Raw genomic sequence first — 15711 nt, 5'->3', positions numbered from 1 at the left:
AGTGATCAGAATGCTAGCCTGGCAGTTGGAGACCAGTATTCCTTTTCCTGCTCTGCCACAGACTTTCTGGGTGACCTTGGGCAAGTCACTGAAGGTAAAATTTTCAAAAGGGGTTCAGTCCCATTTTTAAATGTGACAGGCATGTAAGGCCCAGTTTCATCGATTCCAAGGCCAGAAGGGACCACTGTGATCATCTAGTCTGACCTCCTGTATAACACAGGCCAGAGAACTGCCCCACAATGATTCCTAGAGGGTATCTTTTAGGGAAAAGATCCAATCTTGATTTTAAAATGGTCAGTGATAGAGAATCCACCGTGACTGTTGGCAAGTTGCTCCAATGGTTAATTACTCTCACTATTAAAAATTTACACCTTATTTCCAGTCTGAAATTGTTTAGCTTCAACTTTTAGCCACTGGATTGTGTTAGACCTTTCTCTGCTAGATTGAAGAGCCCCTTATCAAATATTACTTTCCTATGGAGATACATATAGACTGTCATCAAGTAACCCCTTAACCTTCTCTTTGTTAAGCTAAATAAATTGAGCTCCTTGAGTGTCTCACTTGAAGGCAGGTTTTCTAATCCTCTAATCATTCTTGTGGCTCTTCTCTGACCCCTCTCCAATGTATCAGCAGCCTTCTTGAATTGTGGGCGCCAGAACTGGATTTAGCATTCCAGAAGCACTTGTACCAGAGCCAAGTACTGAGGTAAAATAACTTCTCTACTTCTAGTCAAGAGCCCCCTGTTTATGTATCCCTGATCACATAAACTCTTGTGGCCACAACATCACACTGGGAACTCGTGTTCGGCTGATTGTCCGCTATGACCCCCAAATCTTTTTCACAGGCATTGTTTCCCAGGGTAGGCTCCCCCATCCTGTAAGTATGGGCCACATTCTTTGCTCCTAGATGTATACATTAACATTTGGCCATATCAAAACACACATTGTTTGCTTGCACCCAGATTACCATGCGATGCAGGGTACCCTGTATCAGTCACTTGCCCTCTTCATTATTTCCCACTTCCCCTATTTTTGTGTCATCTGCAAACTTTATTAGTGATGATTTTATGTTTTCTCCTAGGTCCTTGAAAAAGAAACATTAAATAGCAAAGGGCCAAGAACCAATCCCTGCAGGACCCCACTGGAAACTCACTTGCTCCATGACAATTCCATTTACAATGACATTTTGAGACCCATCAGTTAGCCAGTTTTTAATCCATTTCATGTGTGCCATGGTCCTTTTATATCGTTCTAGTTTTTTGAAACCAGATGTCAAGAGGTACCAGCTCCCACTGAGAATTAGGTGCCTAAATACCTCTGAGGATCTGGGCCTGAGGAACTTAAGTGCAGGGACTTTAAATGAAACTTAGACCCTAGTGGTGGGACTTGAAAATTTCACCTTGAGCCCCTCTGTGCTTCAGTCCCCCATCTGTACAATGGAGTTAATAGCCCTGCCCTGCCTTGGGGAGATACATACACTAATGATACTAGGGATACTATGATGATACCTTAGATGATCATAATGATCTGTTCTGGCCTTCAAATCCATGAACCTTACAAAGTTTGGGAGATGAGCTATCCAGACAGGGGGATATCAGGTTATCAACAGCCAGGTTCAGTGCATAGGGCCCATGATTGGATGTCAGGACTTCTGGGTTCTAGTCCCAGTTCTACCGCTGGGTGGACCTCGGGTAAGTCACTACCCATCTCTGTGCCTCGGTTGCCCCATATGCAGAACATGCATCCCTTTGGAAAGTGCTCTGAGCGCTACTGATGAAGCCCGCCACGTAGGTGATAGGGATGGCGAGGACTCATACATTTCCTTCAGGATGGTTTTGAACACAGATTTTCCATAAGGGTCTTTCAGCCCCGCTCAGACGCATCCACCTGAAGGACAAAGCACAAGCCGGCCATTTCCTATACACTCCCCACACCACCTTCAGCCCCAGAAAACAGCCAGAGACTGTACCGGCTGTGTCTGCGGGGAGGCTTGTTATTAGAGGTGAGGGCTGAAACTCACAGAAGAAGCAGGTTGATTTGCCTGCAGGGCTGGGGAAGCGTTAAACCATTCTGACAAGCAGAAAACAATGTGCGTGGGCACGATGTAGAAATCTCAGGGGGCAACAGGTAGGCCCTGACAGGGAGCCAGCACAAACCGAGGGCTGTCCTCATTGTGCATCTAACATACAATTCACGTCTCTCCTCTCTGCGCGCTTCATCGTCCACCCACTGGGCTGGAGGGAATCTGGGAGTCAGGGGGTGCACAAAGGCCTGAAAGGACCATTTTGATCATCTAGCCTGACCATCTGCATAACGCAGGCCTGAGAACCTCCCCTAGAGATTCCTGTCTGAGCTATAATCACCATCGTTTCTGCTGCTAGGGTGGTCCCCAGGACTCAAACCCAGGACCTCTGCCACCACAAGCAAGAGCCAGACCCCTAGGCCAGGCGTTAAAAGAAGCCCTAAACTCACACACAGTCGGGGGTATAGTGACATACACAACAGATGTTCTCAGGAGCTTGCTGAGGACAGGACTCAAATTCTCAGGCCTTGGGTATTGTTTAGGTTCAAGGACTGGAGCACATTGCCCTGAGGTACCTAGCGGCTCTAGTGAGGTATCCACTGAAGGCATTGGGGCCGCCTGCCATTGAAGGATGCCCAATCTACGTTGGCCTACTGAGAAGCACCTGTCTCATCATGCAACCCCACTGGAATCCAAGACATTTCCCTGTGGTCTCATTCCAGGTTGAACTCTTTCGCGGGGCAGAACGGACTCAATCCCTACTCCCACTGGAGTCAGTGGCAAAACTCCCAATGACTAAAATGGAAGCAGGATCAGGCTGCAGACTAGGGTTCCATGCCAGAAGGAACAGTTCTCCTCAGGCCGGTTTTGCATTAGACCATGGTTCCTTCATTTTTTTAGCCGGCCTCCTGCCGCAGCCAATATCTGATGCTTCAGAAGAAGGCGATTTTCTCCTCGTCCGACTATAACGTTTGCCTGTGGGAACTCATCCCTGTGCAGAGGGCCAACGCACTAGTCCATTCACAGAGCTGGGCAGGACACGATTTGCTCATCTGACAAAATTCTTTGAGATATTCCAGGATATTGAAACATTTTTCCCACCTTGAATTGGGACAACAAGTAAAAAAAATCTCAAAATTTTTTGCGAACCAACAAAAACTTGGATTCGGGCTCAATGGCAGAGGTGCTGATTTTCTTTTTGCCGGTGGGTGATTCTCTCCACCTCCTCCCCGCCCTTTGAGTGGTGGGCGGGGCCTTAGGAGGAAGAGGCGGAGCAGGGGCAGGGCCTCAGGGCAGAGTGCGGGCAGAGCGGGAGGTTCTGTCACAGTCCAGGCGCCGGGCCCACAAAAGATTAATCTGGCCCTGCAGGTGCTGAGAACCCTCTTCTGTTTCCAGGGGGCTCTTGAGCCCCGGAGCACCCACTGAGTCAGCTCCTATGGTCAATGCAAATGTTTCATTTTGATTTTGACCTTTTTTATTTTTAAAACCTTTTTCTCAGTCTAAATTCACTAACATCTCAAAACAAAAAACAACTTTGACTCAAAACCCCCAAAGCTTTTTTGTTTCAAAAACGCTAAAGCAGGGGCGTGTTTCAACGCTTTTGAAACTTCCCCCCCTTCCCTATATCTTTGTGAGTCAGGAGATTCGTTAAAGGCGACCCTGTTTCACGGAGAGTTTTGGTTTTGATGAATTGACATTTTTGGCACAATACGGTTCATCAAAAAAAATTCCCAGTCTGCTCTCTCGCATAGGTGCCAACTTTCTTCTTTCCAGGTGGGTACTCCACCACGAGGCCCTGCCTCTTCCCCCAAGGCCCCACCCTTGCCCCACCTCTTCCTGCCCTCACTCCGCCCCCTCTCCCCAGCGGCTCCCACCCGCTGGCAAACAGCTGATTGGAGGGTGGCTGGTGGGTGCAGAGCACTCACTATTTTTTGGTGTTTGCTCCAGCCCCGGAGCAAGCACGGAGTCAGTGCCTATGCTCCCTCGGCCCCACTTTGAACTCAAGTGGGTTGGAGGAGGTGAAGAGTCTTGGTCTGGCATTCTCTGGCCTGTCCTAGGCAGGAGTTCAGACTAGAGGATCACAAAGGTTCCTTCTGGCCTTTGTGCATCCTTTGTTGCGAGGCATGAGTTTCACGTTCTACCCACTTGTACAATGCTGTATTTGGGGGAGGGATTCCTTCTTGACCCCTGCTATGACCATCAGAGGCTTGACACAGGCTGATTACACCCACCAATGTTGCTGTTGACACTGAGCCCACCTGGAAGATCTCACACCTTCAAGAAGCAATCAGCCTCTGTGACGTTATTGACTTGAACTGGGACCGTATAGAACATTGTTGCAACCAAGGTCCTGTAGTGGCACCAAATCTTGTATAAAGGGGGTCAAATAAGGTGTCTAAGATGAGGTTATGGTTTGCTGGTTCGGATTATGCTGTCTGTTTGCATGTATCATTTTTGTATTTAAAGATATAAGTATTGGCTCTATACTGTCTGTATTCCAAACTTTATTCTATGCTTCTGGGTGACACCCCAGCCAAGTTGGTGTCAGCTCTGCTTAGCCTGCTTGATGGCCCATTAAGGACCATCAGCTGTACAAGTGACCCATTGAGAGAGAGGCCTCGTGACTCAGCAAGGCATGCAGGGACCTGCCTATGGACAGAACGCTGAGGTTTTTCCAGGCCATGGGATGGGCAGCTTGTCCTTGGGACAAAGAAAGAGAGACCACACGGCAAGAGAGTATAAAAGCTGCTGCAGCTCCTCCATCTTCTCTTCAACCCTGCTTCTTACCTCTGGAGGGACTTCGCTACACTGAAGCATTGAACCAAGGACCAAATGATCCATCCCAGCTGGAGAAGTTCTCCAGAGACTTCATCTGAACCTGCTGTTTATTCCATCGCTGCTACAAGCCTGAACCAAGAACTCTGCCATTACGGTATGTCATTGGTTCAATTTAACCAATTCTAGCTCTCATCTGTATCTTTTTCCTTTTATGAATAAACCTTTAGATTTTAGATTCTAAAGGATTGGCAACAGCGTGATTTGTGGGTAAGATCTGATTTATATATTGACCTGGGTCTGGGGCTTGGTCCTTTGGGATCGAGGGAACATTTTTTCTTTTGCTGGGGTATTGGTTTTCATAACCATCTGTCCCCATAACGAGTGGCCCTGGTGGTGATACTGGGAAACTGGAGTGTCTAAGGGAATTGCTTGTGTGACTTGCAATTAGCCAGTGGGGTAAAACCAAAGTCTTCTCTGTTTGGCTGGTTTGGTTTGCCTTGGTGGGCACAGAAAGCCCAGCCTTGGGCAGTAACTGCCCTGCTTTAAGCAATTTGTCCTGAATTGGCACTCTCAGTTGGGTCCCGCCAGAACCAGCCTCGTTACAGCCTCTTGCGGCGAAGAATTATCCATCAATGTATATTTCCAGAGCCCCTTTCTTCTAAAAAAAAAAAAAAAAAAAAAAAGCCAAAGCACTTTGCAAACTGACCAGAAATCACTCTGCCCTCCAAGGAAATGAAGCCTCATCTGGGGTGGAGCACAACCTGTCGTACATAAGGGTTTAGGACAGGGAGTGAAGGAGAAATGGCCAGATTCTCTGCTGCAGCGAAGGTGTGCTTAGCACTGCAGAGAGGGGAGTTGTCAGGGAGTTGGCTACAGATTCTCTATCCAGCCCCAGGCTGGAGCAACAGGGGTACAAGAGGTTCATGTACACTATAAAAGGAAGCAAGGCAGAGCGCTAGTTTGTTTCTGTGTCCATATAACATTGCTGAATTACGTGCTACTCAGTTTGGCTGGCACAGGCCCAATTAGGGAAATCTCTCTCATTGCGACCTCTCTTGGGGAAGCTACGATATTCGATTGCTTTGACAGCTGATTAGTAGGGATGGTGACTCTGCCTAATGGGGATGCCTTTGGGTGATTTTCTGGTACTAAGATCCACATGGGTCTCTCTTTTGTGCTTGCTCTTCCCTAACAGAAGATTTCAGACCCTACACAGTGGTCACACAATCTGGGAGTGGATGACCTACCGCCCCTCTGCCTAAGCTATTTCCTTCAATACTATTCTGCAGCAGGGAGTTCCAGAGGTTAATCATAGTGGTGTGACAGCGATTCCTAGAGTTAAGGTTGCACAAGCATTTCCATCTTAACCTTTGGGATTCCTTATGACCAGGTGTTACACATGCCCAGGCCTAAATTTTGGAAAATTTTCAAAGCTGAAATTCTTGGCGTATTTTTGACCAGCTGTAATGCTGTCAAACCTCCAGGGCAGGGTACAAGATAAGAAATTTTGGCAGGAAATCACCATCCCTGTGAACTGGCTAAGCATCCTGGTGAATGCTGGGTTTGATTGGACCAATTTATGGCCAGTGTGTTTTCTAGACAGAGTCTGTGCACTAGGCCCATAAAACGTGATACTAAGTAAAGCTTTTGTGAGCATACTCACCTGCTCAAGAAGTGCAAATATTGTGAGATTAGGAGCAGGGCAGCTGGTAAGGATTACAAGGAGAGGGGCTCCCTACTACAGAGCTTGCTGGATGTGAAAGATGGTGTCCAGCCAGAGAGCATGAAATCGCAGACTGTGGAGTTGGTTTTGGTTTTTGTTGTTGTAAACCTAGGTGTACGGAAAAGAGCCTGAAACATAAACCCTTGTATCACAGGCTTGAGGCCTGAACTAAAGTAGCGGTCAAAGCTTTGCTGACATAAAGCAGAGAGTCAGGTTGTGAGCAAGAGGCAGGCCCTGCTCACAGAATCTGGCAAGAGCAAGGGCTGATTTTGCAGAAATACACATTCCTAAGAAGTGCTTGGCACAGAACATTCATGCAAACAAATCCCAGAAAGGTGGTACCAGAACACCTGGAAACCAACACATTCCCCAAAGAGAACAGGAACACAGTGGCCTATCTTAAAGATAAGGTCAGGATGACAGCCTGATGGATGGAGATGTTTGGTCAAACCAACATGAACAAGATAATGGGTGGTGGTTAGCAACGTTAGAGGGTGGCACCTAGCCATGTCAGAGGGGTGATACGTAACTTGTTTGTATCGATGTATAAAGAGGTATCTCAGAGGGAGTGTCTTTGCCTGGCCTAGGGGGGAACAGAAAGTCCCGCCATTCACTGAGCTGGTCCATTGTTAGGGGCATACATGTAGTAGTGGTCCGGCAGAATCTGCAAGTTACTAGCATCGTGCTTAATTGGTAATAAACCTGGCCATTTGCCTTCATCCCTTAATGGATCTTGTGGTCATTGGACAGTTCAATAGAGGTCTGCTGTGCTAGCTACCTGCACAGAGCTGGGACAGCACACAGCGAGAACACACACGCAGCCAAACGTCTGACTACACTCGGAAATCCATGAAAAAACTCCATGAAGAGAATGCTAAGGCTGCATGGGTGAGCAGTCAAAGTTAGGAAAAGCCAAGGTGAAAGTTGCAGGCTCCCCCTTATTGTGGCCCCTCTTATTTTAGGAGTTTTCTCAGGTGCCCATCATCCTGGAATCTAAGTCTGTGGGGGGCGTGTTGAATGAAGGGATTGAACCCATCTCTATGCCAGCCATGACTCTTGGGTGATGTGATGGTCAAAACCAACGGATCGTCCCGACCTGCGAAAATACCTGAGGGTTGGGAGCTTCAGTGGCACCCAAATCATTCCAGGGAGGATGGGGGGGGGGGGGGGGAAGGTGGATTTGCCCCCCTTGGAATAGGCACGGGTTCTCCTCCCCCAGAAGCCACCGATCCCCCACAATCCACATGGCTCCTGGGGGATCTGCCAGATACCAGTGGCCAGCTCCTGGGAACCCTGTTTATGTCTTCCCGACAGCCCAGCTCCGCTGGAGGAGTGCGCCAAATGGCTGCAACATGGCGGTGGTGGAGTGGCTCTACAATGTGGGCACCTGGCCTTGCCCCACCTTAGCCACAGACTGAGAGGATTTGCCTGCCTGGGACAAGAGCTCTGGGGTGGGGTTGAAAACGGCGCCGAGGGTCCCCACAGCGTGGCAAATATTGCGGGAATGCCTGGGCACATTGGTGGCGTCTCGCCACTGACATCAACAAACCTGCCGCACCATAGCTCCAGGCTTTCTTCCTTGTGCCAGAGGCCAGGTCTTCTGAGGCTGCACTCCCGGCTCTGCCAGCTGCTTTCCCTCAGGCACATGGCTTTGCCTTGTTCTCCATCCCAAATATCATCCACAGAGCAACGAGAGGGGGCCCGGCGCCGCGTGCCCCGTCACTGCCGGGCTCGTTATGCCGAGAGGTGCGGGTGATTGCGTGGCTCACATAGCGGAGACCAAAGGGTGCAGCGACACGCAGTCAACATCACTGGCGGGATAAGTCAACCACCGGCCCCCTGCCTATGACAAAAGGGGCTGTGAACCCACCCAGGAGGGCTTTTGTTGAGTGTTGTGGGCCTGTGTATGGGAAGGCAGAACACACAAAACTGAGGCCTGGTCTATACTTAAACGTAGGTGCTCAGGGGGGTGAACAATCCACACCCTTGAGTTCTGCAGCTCTTCAACCTAGACAGGTGTAGATGCTTCCATCTACCTAGCTACTCTCTGGTGGCAAGGGGGAGCTCCTATATTGATGGAAAACCATGCCCATCACAGTAGGGTGTGTCTACACCATGGGGTGATGTCCTAGCTATGCTGCTACAGTCCCTGTACGATAGGCCTGGCCCGAGAGAGACTCAGCGGCAGGAAGAAAGCCAAGTAGCAATATGTATGCATGGTGTGATCCTGGGGGAACCCCGAGGAAGGTTCTAGGTCTGGTGCTGGCTAACGAGGCTTGGGGCAATCAGCAAAGAAGCTGTCCCCTGGGTTTTTCTGGGTCCTCCTGCATTTGGAGGAGCAGGACTTCGGACATTCCTTGTAAAAACCAAGGCTGCATCAGAGAAAATACTAGCCTCCATCCATTTCTACTTCCAGCCACAACCACCTACTAGACTTTACATTTTTGGTTAGCTGCTCAGCTCAGGAAGGGTAACCCTCTCATCAGCTGTAGTATCTAGAGACCCCAGCTGAGATCAGGGCCCCTTTGTGCTACAGGGACAGAGTAAGAGACGGTCCCTGTCCCGAGGGCTTCACAACCTAAACAGATAAGACTGGGAAAAGGCGGGAGAAAGAAAGCATTAGGATCCCCATTTTACAGATGGGGAACTGAGGCACAAAGATTCAATGAACTGGCCAAGATCACAGCAGGGTTTTGGAGAACTAGAGGGCATTCAGAGAGGGGTGACAAGAAGAATCAAGAGCTTGGGGAAACCCTCTTGTGAGGAGAGATCGAAAACACTGGGATTTGTTACTTTGAGACAAATAAGATGGAGACATGAGAAGAGCCTATACAATAATAGTCCAGCGAAGGGAGATCCGGAGCTTCTGTTCTCCCTGTCTCGCAAGAACAAGGGAACAGTCAAATACAATACAATAAAAAGTGGTCACATTCAAAACTGATCAAACACAACGTGTAATTAGACTGCGGAACTCATTGCCACAAGGTGTAACTAAGGTCAGGAACTTAACCAGGTTCACAAAGGGACGGGACATTTATATGGATAACAACTCTGGATATGCTTGTTATAATTAACACTAACCATTTTGGAAGGGATATTAGACCTCATGCTTCCGGATTTAAGCCCATCTCTAGCTATTAGAGATCAGGGTGAGGCCTTATGTGGGGAGCAGATTATCCCACATCTGCCACTGTGGGTTTCTTATACCTTCCTCTGAGGCATCTGGTGCTGGCCCCTATCAGAGCCAGGATAGTGGACTAGACGGACCTGGGCTCTGATCAAGTCAGGACATTCATCTGGCAAAGCCAGGATTTGGACCCAGACCTTCTGTGTCCCAGTCTGGTGCCTTAACCAGAGATCCGTCCTTCCTACTCAGAGCCTAATGAATATCCTCCAGAGACACCCACTGTACAGCACCTAACGTAAACCCAACCAGCAATTAGGGAACGTCTCGAATATTAGAAACAAAACACAGGCAGACAAACAAGCTACAGACAACAGCAAAGGGACAGGCCTAGACTATCCCCCGATCCAAATTCCCCTAGACTTCAGAGTGCCCCAGATCCACACCCACATTTTGTGGCTTGAGCAACTCTCAACTTAACACCATTAAGCGGGGGAAAAAACTCCCCCTCCGAACACCCAGCCTGGTGATCTGTATTGTATGGTTCATAATAAAGAAAAAAATTACAAGGAACCAGTTTTTCATCCTAACCTATTTTGGAGCCTTTATAGGGCTGGCTCAGTTGTTTATTATAGACAATAATATGCTGGAGCTAGACCCAAACAGCAGCTAAGAACAATCCATTCCCTTCCTCAGCCCTCCCCTATGTAAACTAACCCCTAGGCCCACCTCATCACAGATGGGGTAGCACTCACACATAACAGCTCCCGCGGCAGAGCTGGGCGCTCCCTTCCCACCTTACACGGAGTCACAAGAGATTTGCTTCCTCAGTGCAGCGTCCGTCGCCTAGAGGCACTGGGCCAGACTCGCCACCTGGTGCGTGAAGGACAACCTCAGCGGGCAGAACCCAGACTGCTGGGCGGTTGGAGATCCAGAGCCAGGGATATAGGACCCCCAGGGACTGTGGTACCCAGGGAAGATGGATGGAAGTCAGTGGTATCTCTCCTGTGGTAAAGCCTTGCTCAGGTACAGCTGCCTCTGTACAGCTCAGGTACAAGCTGTACCCACCGGGACAAAGGATGGCAAGACGATTCCCCCGGAGTCTCATGCAAGTCTTGAGCTTGCTGCCCAGTTCCGCTGCGAGCGCCCAATCCTTGCCCCAGCACCCAGGCTGAGTAACCGGGTGCAATGCTCGAATCGCCACAGTGGCTGTAGAGCAAGAGCTTAGCCCCAGCCTGGCCTTCCTCCAGCGTGACCACCCCCCCTCCCCAGCTTCCGGTTCCAGGGTATGCAGAGCCCAAGGAAGAGATGCCAGTGGCCAGCCTCCGCTTCCCCGGCCCATGGTCAGTGGAACCTTATTAGCTCCATGGTGCATGCGAGGGTGGAGAGGGTTTTACCACCTCGAAGGCACTCAGGACACATTGTGAATGAAGGTTTGTGCTTGATCCCTCCGTATCCTGGGATGTCCCCTCCTTACTCCTGACCAGGATTTTGAGACAACCAAAGCCTCAGACAATCCACCCCAGATGTTACGCAGAGGCCAGGGTTTCAGGAGTTTAGCCAGGGCAACTTATCCAGTTGAAGTTTCCTTAGATCAGGGGCAGTCAATAGACGGACCGCCGGCCAAATCAGAACCACCAGATGCTTCTGAACAGACCCCAAAATCTTTTTTATTTCCTTATTATTATCATCATTATTGGTATTATTTTTTAATTATTTTCTCTGGAGTCTGGACCTTGACATACCTTGACCAAGGAATTTGGACCTTGACAAAAAATAATTGCCTACCCCTGCCTTAGATGTATTTCTCAAGAGCCTGCAAAGTCCCTCCCAGACTGCTGACAACCCACTATTGCTAAGAAAGTCCCTGAGGCTCTGGAAAAACACCCGGCTCCATGTTTATTCCCCCCTGGTGACTCCAGATCAAATGTACTCCTTTTCTAAGCCAGAAAAAGATCCTTCTAACTGCTGGGGCCAGCACCACCCAGCACACCAAGGCCCTGCAAATCCCACCGAGCCCTCTCCACGGCCCACACCAGTGCCGGCAAGGAAGATTTTGCAACTGGAAATGGGCCAGCCGTTGTGCTGGGGATGCACAAGCCAGAACAGAATCCAGCTTCAGGAGCTTTGTGTGAGCAGGGCTGACCGGAGTGACAAAGTTGCCTGTGTCAGTCCAGTGAGCAGGTATGAGTGGAAGGTGCAGAAGGGGCCATGTCTTTCCAAACATGCCAGCGCTTCCACCTGGGCTCTGCCCCCAGTTCACAACTTCCAGCCGGCCAGGGAGCGAGGGGTGAGATGAAAACACCCAAGGCACCAAATTCCATTCTGGATGTACACAGACTCTAAGCCCATGGCTCCCATTCATCAGCCTTCACTGCTTTCTCCTGCCTTCCTCTGCCCTGCACTTGTTTAACCAAGGGACACCCTGGGGAGTCTAGCTTGTTAAATCGCCATAAGAACCTTTCACCGAAAAGCCGCTCTGCTGATGTGAGCTGCTCTCTCTCTCGCAACCCCCCATTTCATTAAAGCAATTGTTCAAGAACTCTATTAATCTCGGTCTCATCTTATTTACGGGCTCTCTCTCCTATGTTGCGGACACGTCCGTCTCCCAAACAGTTGCCCACGGTGATGGATAGATACAAGACCGGCTGCTTCCAAGCATAAGTTTCCATGTGACAACCTGAGTTTCATTGTTAATTTCGGGGGAAATGTACCTCAGTCCAAATTCTGGGGATACTGCTCTAAGTGATTTTACTTTGGCTCGGCGAATGCTTTGGGAAAATGGGATCAGCTCTCCCATAGAAGTCATGAGGCTTGGGAGATCCATTTTTAGCGAAAACCATCCAGGGAAGGAAATAGCCCTATAATTTATGCTGGAAGAATTTATAGCATGCCCCCTGATATTTGGAATTGTCCAAATTGGACACTTACATTCTGGTCCTTTACCAGCTTGATTTCATATTTTGGGGGAGTTACACAAATCAGCTATTCTGCATGGTAATATACACCTCTACCCTGATATAACACTGTCCTCCGGAGCCAAAAAAATCTTACCGTGTCATAGGTGAAACCGCGTTATAGCGAACTTGCTTTGATCCACCGGAGCGCGCAGCCTCCCCCCCAGCGCTGCTTTACCACGTTATATCTGAATTCGTGTTATAGCGGGCCGCGTTATATCGGGGTAGAGGTGTATTACTGTCACATGAGTTCCCGCTTGCTACAGTCTGCTGGTGTGACTCCATGACACAGAATACATGGCCTATAACTTTATTTTAATACAGTCTTTCCTACTTCCAGATGCTCTTTGGCTTTAATAACCGTTACAGAATTCAGCATGAGGCTATGGACATTTTATGGCCCAGTTTGTAATCTCCATCAGCACCAATGGAGTCTTTATTGGTTTATGCTGGTGTAACTGGGAGCAGAATCTGGCTCGTTTCCTGTATCTCGAGAGACAACAAGATGCGAGTGCTATCCTCCTATGGGTGCAATGCACAGATACTCATCAGAAACGGAGATGTACATCTTAACCATAAAATATGTCTCTTCATAACATGAATAATGCTCCGGATTTAATATAATCGTGACGGGAGTCATTCCTGCCATTAACAGCATGGAAAATGCATTACCCTGTATGCATGCAGACTGACAGTCCCAGCTCACTACCCCAGGGATAAACTGGTCTGAAAACGAAATTAACACCCATATTATTCTATCAGTTACACCTGAGTTTCACCACCGATTCAGCTTTAAAATCGGCTATGTTTTTAAATGAACCACCAGTGAAGCAGAGAATCACGCAAACCATCCATCTAGAAATGACTGCCTGGTTATTAATTATTATTATTATTTTTACAGGCAGAAGGGGGTGGAGGGGAAGGAAGAAAAGACCTTGGCTCATACATCCAGCATGCGATTGCTGCTGGTTACCCTGGCCCCCGTTTACCTCCATTTCTTCCCACCTTCTGGAGGCTCTTGCAAAAATCATGGTTCATTCCACCCCAGGGTAAAAATCACCCCAATGTCAGCACACAGGCAGGGTGTGTGTGCGCGCTGATCCAATCTGAAAATTAAATCCTCGCTCCTCAATCCGGTCTCCCTCTGGTGCATTTCTCCCGCACATGAAACGTGCCCATTTCCCACCCCCGCCGCCAAGACAATTTAAACCAGCTCCGGATCGGGGCGCCCCTTACCTGCTCGAGGGGGCGGGGGGAGTGCAGAGCGGGGGCCCCCCCGAATTCTCCCCGGGGAGCCGGGCTCGCGAGGCCAATGCCCGGGACGCTGCTCAATCCATACCTGGCCCCGGCTCCCCCGGAGAGGGCAGCAGCCGCCGGAGCCGGGAGAGGGTGGGACGGGGACCCGCCAGCGAGGGGACCGCTGGCCAGCGCGGTCCCCAGCCTTTGTCGGTCGGCGGGCGATGGAAGCCAGGCAGCATCCGAGGGGCTGCGGGGCCGGGCACACACCCACCCCCGGGAGGAGGAGGAGAGGAGGAGGAGGCGGCGGCGGCGGGTGATTAATTCAGCAGCGCCCAGCTCGCTGCAGAGAAGCCTCCATTTCCAAGCCAGCAGCAGCCGCGGCAGCGCCGGGGCCGGGGAGACCCGGGGCCGCAGGAGCTCCGCGGTTGCCCCCGCATCCCAGCGGCCCCTCCGCGGGACCGGGCAGCCGGAGCCGGCCTCTCCGCCGCGTGTGCGGCTCTCCCCCGCCCCGCGGCCGGCCTCTGCCGTGCTCTGCCCCCGCCTGCTGCAGCGCGGTCCCCCCCGCCCCGGATCATCCTCCTCCTCCCCCCTGCAGGGCCGCCCTCCCTGCCTCCCTCCGCCTTGAGATCCACGCTAGGGAGCGTCGGCAAACTCGCCAGGCCATGCTCGGGGAAGGTGAAATCCCGCCCCCCCTTTGCGAGGTCCCTGGCGGGGCGGGCTGGGTGCAGGGCGGGATCCCCTGCAGCTCGGAACAGCCCCTGCCCGGTTCTTTTGTACTCGGCTCAGCTGCCAGACATCCTGCTTTAAATGTCTGGTTGCTCATTTATTTGCCGTGTGTCCCACTCGCTTGCCCAGGTGCGGCTTTGCCTGATTAAGCCTCAGTGAAAGGCTGGGCGGTTAGGTCACAAGGGCGGTGTCAATAATCCAACTCCTCGCCTCTCCCAGCTCCCGGAACCGCTGCCCGGGGAAGGAAGGTGCCAGGGAAGGGTTAAGTGGCATTGTTGCACTGCAAAGGATAACGTGTGGGCGGGGGCCCTCTGTTGGATGGAGGGTGGGAATGTGTGTCATAGGGCCCATATTGCTCTACCTTACTGGAGATTCTCCGGTGTATAGGAAATTATGGTGGTCATCTGCTGCAAGTCACACGGTAGCCAGGGCTCAGATCCTCCTGTACACAAGCACAGGAACCCTGGGACTTGAGCTAAGGAGAATCTTCCTTACTCTTAATCGTGTAGAGGCCTATGGGACACGGTTCTGGTTCCCTCCAGTAGACGGCAGCGAGACAAACACAGGTCACTACAGTGATACTATTTAACGCTTATATTGCCCTTCCCTCTCCCAAGCACTTCACAGACATTCATTTATTTTTGGTGCTTTTGATCCACAAAAGGGTTTTGCCACCACTCGGTCATTCACCCTCACCCACCCTGCAAAAGGCGATCAGCGTTATACACTCCTTTGGGCAAGTACCAGGTCTTTTCTATTTCAGTGCAAAGCATGGAGCACACCTACGATACAGTATAAATACATAATGAGGACAACAATGGTCATTTATAATTTCCACAGTGCACAGGAGACCTGGGACCTCATCCTGATTCTGCCACTGTGACCTTCGGCAAGTCACTTCTTCTCTCTCTGCTTTGGTGTCCCCGTCCCGCCTGTGTCTATTCAGACTGTCAACTCTGTGGGACTAGGTCTGTCTCTGACTGTGTCAGTCCAGCACCGGGCGTCCTGATCTCAGCAAGGGCTCCCAGATGCTGCTGTAACGCAAACAATCAACACCACAAACCCACAGAGGGAGCGTGGCTTGAGCAGCCTGCATAGGGTGATAGGGAATTGAGGCCACAGACAGCTGCTCCACTCCCACC

The 15711-nt window shown here is 50.5% G+C and overlaps 1 protein-coding gene across 4 annotated transcripts in view; it reads right to left on the bottom strand.

Annotated features, from left to right (window-relative positions):
* The window catches only part of FBXO41 (F-box protein 41), a 69425-nt gene extending 55110 nt beyond the window's left edge, over window positions 1-14315 (bottom strand). For all 4 annotated transcript variants that reach the window (XM_073343011.1, XM_073343010.1, XM_073343012.1 and 1 more), the window contains exon 1: window positions 13841-14315. The gene's annotated coding sequence lies outside the window, so the exon portion shown is untranslated. The remainder of the gene's footprint in view (window positions 1-13840) is intronic.
* Window positions 14316-15711: the final 1396 nt, after the last annotated feature.

This window comes from Lepidochelys kempii, chromosome 4 (genome assembly GCF_965140265.1).
Source record: "Lepidochelys kempii isolate rLepKem1 chromosome 4, rLepKem1.hap2, whole genome shotgun sequence".
In the NCBI taxonomy this organism is placed as follows: Eukaryota; Metazoa; Chordata; order Testudines; family Cheloniidae; genus Lepidochelys; species Lepidochelys kempii.
The sequence above is the reverse complement of the archived record's forward strand: the minus strand, read 5'-3'. Positions and strand labels throughout refer to the sequence as shown.